The 6,410-nt window shown below is 62.9% G+C and overlaps 1 long non-coding RNA gene across 1 annotated transcript; it reads right to left on the bottom strand.

Annotated features, from left to right (window-relative positions):
* Positions 1-4,225: 4,225 nt before the first annotated feature.
* LOC118672469 lies at positions 4,226-5,230 on the bottom strand. Its single transcript, XR_004973062.1, has 2 exons — positions 4,991-5,230; positions 4,226-4,501 (listed from the first exon to the last, which is right to left on the bottom strand). It is a non-coding gene; the product is annotated as an uncharacterized LOC118672469 (long non-coding RNA).
* Between the last annotated feature and the right edge of the window lie 1,180 nt (positions 5,231-6,410).

Here is a 6,410-nt window from a genome sequence, read left to right as displayed (position 1 = left end):
ACCCCCGAGCCCCACCTACCGCCTGTGGGAGGCCTGGGGGCCCTCAGACTGGCACCTGGGGACGTGGGAGCCCAGTGGGCACCGGCGGGGTCCTCAGGCGATGCGTCTCGCAGGCTCAGCTGGACGCAGCCTGGGGGATGCCCTGTGCTGGAGGAGCCCTGAGTGGCAGGTGGGACTTGGCCCCCTGCATCTGTTTCCTGGGCAACCCAGCACGAGCCTGATGGCTTCCAACAACAGAGACCAGTTCTCCCCAGTCCTGGAGGCCAAGACTCACCCGCACCCCCCACCCCAGGTCTGTGGGGGGTCCTCCCTGCCCTTCCAGGTTCCGGGCCCCGGCGCTTTGAGGCAGGTCTCTCCGGTCTCCGCCTGTGTCTGCCTGCACACAGCCTTCTTCTCGGCGTCTCTTACGTCTCCCTCCCCTCTCCCTCCTGGACACTGGTCACCGCACATGGGCCCAGCCAAGCCCAGGATGGCCTCCTGGCGGACCCTCAAGTCCACGATGCCTGCAAAGCCCTCAGCTCCAGAGGAGCCAACGCACAGGCACTGGGCCAAGGACTGGGCTTGTCTTTCAGGGCACGTCACCCACTGGCACCTGTGGGCTCGCACCCTCCGCCCCCGCAGGCTGCTCCCCCCGCAGCCCACAGCCGCCGGCCGCCAAGTGGCCGAGAGCAGATGTGGCTTCTCCCTGGCGCCTGCCAGCCGGGTGCTCAGCCAGGGCCTGACCCGGCGCCGGCGGGCAGTCCCGAGGCCGCCCACTCTTTCTGGGCCACGCTGGCCAACGGCGGGTGTCCTTCCTTTGCCGGGTCCTGGGTGAGCTGTGTGGGCGCTCAGCCTTGGGCTGGGGCCAGACCCGGGCAGACACTGCCATCCTGCTTCCTGCCAGACAAAGAGCAGGTCCCGTACCACCCCCCCACTCCCCCCCCCGCCCCCAGCTGAGGCCATGGGGCAGGGGTTCCCTTTCCACGCACTGGGAGCAGGACTGGGCATTGTTCCCAAAGGTGGGCCGAGAGGATGAGTCAGCTTCACCCAGGTGCCCACCGCCAGCCCTCTCTGCAGGGACAGTCCCACGGAGCGTGGACCCCTGACCCAACGCCGAACACGCCAGCTCGGAGAGGAGGCCGTGCTTGCTCCGCGGCCCACCCACTGCCCCCCTTTCTTAAAAAATGTTTTGTACTGGTTTCCGAGAGGAAGGGAGAGGGAGAGAGAGAGAAACATCCATGATGAGAGAGAACCATGGACCGGCTGCCTCCTGCACGCCCCACACTGGGGATGGAGCCCGTAACCCCAGCATGTGCCCTGACGGGGAATGGAACCGTGACCTCCTGGTTCATAGGTCGATGCTCAGCCCCTGAGCCATGCCGGCCAGGCCCACTGCCCCTTTGATGTCCCTCCCTCTGAGCTCCCCACACCGCTCCTCACAGCTGCATCTCCCACTCCCTTCCCGCTCCCTCTTTCTCCCAGTATCACCCGCTCCTCCTTGCGCGGTGCAGGAGGCACAATCACACACACCATCGGGGACTGGCCCGCCAGGGGACTTTCCTGGTTTTAACTGTAGGGTAACATGGGTGCCAGCCTTTACGAGTCACCTGCGCCCTCTGACGCCCGCCCTGAGCAGCTTCGCTTCGTAGGCCCCTTCCCCGCGGCCGCCTCCGCTGGGAAGGACCGGCTGACCGTCCCTGCAAACTCAGGCGCAGCACAAACAACTGGGCATGAGCAGAAGGACTGAGAAGGCGGTGACTCAGCCGAAGGGGAGGACCGCTCAGTGAGGACTTCCCGGATGGACGCAGCCAGGGAGGGGGCGGGAGGAGGGCACTCCTGTCCTCTGGGTGAGAGTGTGTGTCCATCCGTCCATCCATGTGTTTAATTTTCTGTGGGACTCACCATGGGAACCCCACCGCATGGCGGCAGGCTGGCTTCCCTGGGGCGGAGGAACTGGGATAAAATGAGACCTGCTTGCCCAGCTCATGAAAAAAAAACAACAACCCAGGAAGTTGCAGAAAATGATGAAAACAAGACGCCTCTGTGCAAATGGGAAGTTGGACCCCTACCTCACACCATATACAAAATTTAAGTTGAACTGGATCAAAGGCCTAAGCATAAGAGCTGGAACTGTAACATTTGTAGGGAAAAAACTACAAGTGGTCATAACCTTGGATTAGGCAACGGTTTCCTGATATGGCACCACAAGCACGCGCCCCAGAAGGAAGCAGATAAACGGGCAGCATTAACGTTTGCAATTCTGCGCTTCCAGGGGGCCCATGAAGACAGCGAAAAGGCCACTCCGAGGAGGAGAGAACGTCTGCAGCGCGTGGACCCGAGGAGGGATCGCCACCAGCCGACATGACACGTCTGTGCCTCAGAGCAGAGAGACGGCCCAGCGAGAAACGGACAATGGATCTCCATACACGTCTCCAAAGGAAGGGGATCCAGACACCAATAAGCACACGCAGAGACGCCTGCATCATCAGTCGCCGGGGAAACGCAGGTCAAACACAGCCAGACACCGTGTCACAGCCACCAGGATGGCCCTGATCCAAGGGCGGGGTAATGCCCTCGGCACCCCACCCCCACCCCCACCCCAACCGGTCTCCCGCTTCCACGTGTGGACGGAACAGACCCCCGGAAGCCCCTTCTTCCAGCTCCGGCCGCCCGCCCCCCTTCCCGTCGCCGCCTTCAGAACCATCTCGCCTCCCTCGGCCTCTGAGACCCTCCAACTCCTTTCTGCCCAGCAACCCTGAGCCCAGATGCGTCAGAATTACCACCACCGCCCCCCCACCCCCACCCCACCACACCGCTTCCCAGGGGCAGGCCCGTCGCCCGCTCAGCCTGCCCTGGGGCCCCCACCTACCTTTCTTGGGGCTGCTGTGCCCCCGGCTGTGGTTCTGGAGCGCAGAGAACTGGCAGGAGAGGCCCAGGGCGCCCAGCGGCTCCTGAAGATGCAAACCCCGCGTGGGGGTGGCCGCGCCCCCTTCCAGGCCGCGCAGAGGCCTCCCCACACGGGGGAGGGGGGCCCTCGGGAGGCGGGAGGCCGCGTGGGGGGAGAGGACCCTGAGCCAGGCCCCGGTGCTGCCCGCAGGCCCAGCGCTCTCACTTCCTGGGAGCCCGTCCTGGGGGAGCAGGTGAAACTCATCGGGAGGACCGGGCTGGGCGGGCGTGTCTCCGTGAAAGGCTCCCTCAAGCACTTGGAGCCGGAGCCCCTCTGCGTCTGGAGTCTGGCTTCTGCCCGAGCCTCTCCCTGAGACTCGAGGCACCTTTTTCTGGTTGTTGTTAATCCTCACTTAGGATATTTTTTCCCAGGGAGAGAGTGTGTGTGTGTGGGGGGGGGGGGGAGGGGGGCGAGAGAGAGAGGGAGAAACATTGATGTGAAAGAGACACATTGATTGGCTGCCTTCTGCATGCACCCCGACTTGGGCCAGGAATTGAACCCAAGTCCCTTTGGTACACGGGCCAACGCTCTAACCACTGAACCACACCGGCCAGGGCTACAGGCATCCTTTCCCCACCTTGGAGCCCCTCCCAGCTGTGGGCCAAACACACACAAGAGAGCCTGTTGCAGAAGAAACTACGACCACCCGCACAGGCACGCCTCCTCTCTCTGCGGGGGCCGGGAAAGTCGGGAGCTCCGGAAGCTCTGGGCTCCGCTTGGGCTGGGTCAGGGGTCAGGGGTCAGGGTTCAGGGCCAGGGAGTGTCCTGGTTACTTCTTCCCGAGGGCGACTGAGCGAGCGTCCTGGAACCGACTGGCGGATGAGCTCACCCGGACAGGACGCAGGTGCCAGGGCAGCGCTCCAGGGGACCCGCCCACGGAGGGCCCTGCACAGCGGGAGGGCGGCCTGGGGAGCGAGTGGCCTCGCCTGCCCCGCACTCCGCCCTGCCCTGGATATGGCTCCACACGCCCGGCACAGAGGAAAAGCAGCTAAACGGGACATCGTCAAAACGTAAAACTCTGGCCCGGCCGGCCTGGCTCGGGGCTGCGCATCGGCCTATGGACCAGGAGGTCCCGGTTCGATTCCCGGTCAGGGCACAGGCCCGGGTGGCGGGCTCCATCCCCAGTGTGGGGTGTGCAGGAGGCAGCCGATCCACGATTCTCTCTCATCATGGATGTTTCTATCTCCCTCTTCTTTCCTCTCTGACATCAATAAACATATGTATTTAAAAAATGTAAGGGTTCGCGGCGCAGGAGACAAAGTCAGAGAGTTAAAGAGCCAGGCAAATCAAAGGCGGTACTTGAATCTGCACTCGGGGCGAGGCACACGGCCCCAAAGGGCAGGGCCAGTGAAGTTGCCCCGAGAGGGAGTGAGGCATTTTAATACAGCTGTTCAGTGAGGGCGGGGGCATGAGCTGCGGGGGTTCCCATCGAGGGCAGGTCCCTCACGGGTTCCAGGAAGGAGTCTCTGTCGCCATCTGTCTGGCACGCTGACCTGTTAGGAGTTCCAGGGAGGGCCCGGTATCTGCGCCGCCATCTGCCTTGTGCACGCACGGGCTCCTGGGCCTCCCTCCGACCTAGCAAAAAAAAAATTAAAATTCTGTGCTTCAAGGGACACCATTCAGGGCAGAGTGGCCGGCGAGGGCAGGGGCTGCTCTGGATGGAGAGAGCTGCACAAGTGGGACCAGAGTCCCTGTCCTCCCGGGGACTGGGAAACCGCCCCTGACGATGGCGGAAATGCTGCGACTCAGAGGAGGCAGCCGCCACCTTAGCTGCCCGCTGGTTTGAGTTCCCGCTTCCTGAACACCAGCGAGCAAGGGTCTGACGCCCAGCAGGTGGGAGGTGGGGAGCGCACAGGGCGTTACCACAATGGGAAGTTAAAGTCACCCCCCGCCCCCTCCCCACTCCCCCACTCCCCCGCGGCTGAAGAGATGGAACGCGGGACTGAGACGCGTGGCCGGGAGCTGGACACGGCAACGGCCATAAAGGGCCGCGTGGGAGTCCGGACGGGACGGGGAGCCGCGCTCAGCCTGTGCCCGGAGCGGGCGGGAAGATCGGTGGCTTACAAGCTGAGTCAGAAGGAAAGAGGAAGCACAGGTCAGGACCGACTTCGTGTTCATCAGCTGAGAAACGAGGCACGGACACTCTTTGTTGTTGAAACGCACGCCGTTCGTTCGGGAGGAAACAGGAGGCCTGAGCAGCCTCAGTGTAAACTAGGGGCGCCCTGAAAGGCTTTCCGCAAAGCGCGCTCCTGGGCGGGGCTGCTCGTGAGTAAGCGGTGCCCGGTGTTTGGAGGGAAGCAACCCCAGCGCTGCACAGGCCCCTCCGGAAAAGGGGAAAAGGGGGCGTTTTCCAACGCGTTTTTAACATCGTCTCATCCAAAAGCTGATGAGAAAGGGGCAGGAAAGGAAAATGGCTGGTCACCTCACTGGTGAACGCGGACAGGAAACCCCCAACACCGCACTCACAGCAACGGGAGGAGCTTTCCGGAAAGCGCAGAGGACCCGGGTCCATACCATGAAAGCGCAGCCTGACCCTGACATTATAAACAACTTGACCTCCGGGCACCCTGGCTCCGACGGGGGAAGGCCGACTGACCCTTTCCTAAAACACGACAAAGGCTGGAGTAGTCCACGTGTTCGTGACGGTGCGGTCGGGAGATGCTGTGGGAAAGATACACAAATACGGACGCGGGGGGGGGGGGGGGGCGGGGGGGGGAGGGGGGAGGAGCTGGCGGATCCCACTCCACCCCAGGAAGGGCGGTTGGAGGGCTGGAGGGGAACTAACAGGAGTCGCACCGCCTTCCCACTTAATGAAAACCAAAGTGCCGCTGAGCCCAAGCCGGGGGCACAGCGGGTCACCCTCTAGGGCAGTGCCCCCCTCAGCCCCTCAGGGCAAAACACGAGAGGCTTCAAAATAAGTCGACCGAACGGGCCGCGTTTGAAACCCGAGAAGGAACAACAACATAAACCCAAAGAAAGCGAAAGCGGAGAAGACGGACACGGAAGCAATCGGGAAACAGAGAAACTCGGGGCGGGGGTTTTGAAGAGACGGATAAAACAGACAGGGCTCCGGCCCAAAAGCATCAGGAAAGAAAGAGAAAGAGCAAATAAACCACAGGGACTGAAGAGACGCACCCCTGCGAGAGGAGAGCGGTGATTAGAGACCACGGGAGGCCTGGGGGGAACGGACACTGCCCAGGAAAACAGTGGTCAGCAGGGTGGGCCCAGGGAGAAGGGGCGAGGGGTCTGAATGTCGAGAACCAAACAGGAAGGCGAAACATTAAAGACCCGCCGGGCGGGCGGCCTGGCCTGTGTCCCAGAGGCGCCCTGACCTGAGGCCCACGCAGAGCCTCTAAGGCCAGGCCTCAGCTCCCAGGAGGGAACGTGTGTGTGTTTGTTTACGGTCACCTCCCAGCTGCGGGCGGGCGCTCGGAGCACCTGGCCCACACAAGGCACCTGGAGGTTCTACAGGTAACGAGGCAGA

The sequence above is a fragment of the Myotis myotis genome, unplaced genomic scaffold (assembly GCF_014108235.1).
Source record: "Myotis myotis isolate mMyoMyo1 unplaced genomic scaffold, mMyoMyo1.p scaffold_m19_p_17, whole genome shotgun sequence".
In the NCBI taxonomy this organism is placed as follows: Eukaryota; Metazoa; Chordata; class Mammalia; order Chiroptera; family Vespertilionidae; genus Myotis; species Myotis myotis.
This window is presented reverse-complemented; position numbering and strand designations above follow the sequence as displayed.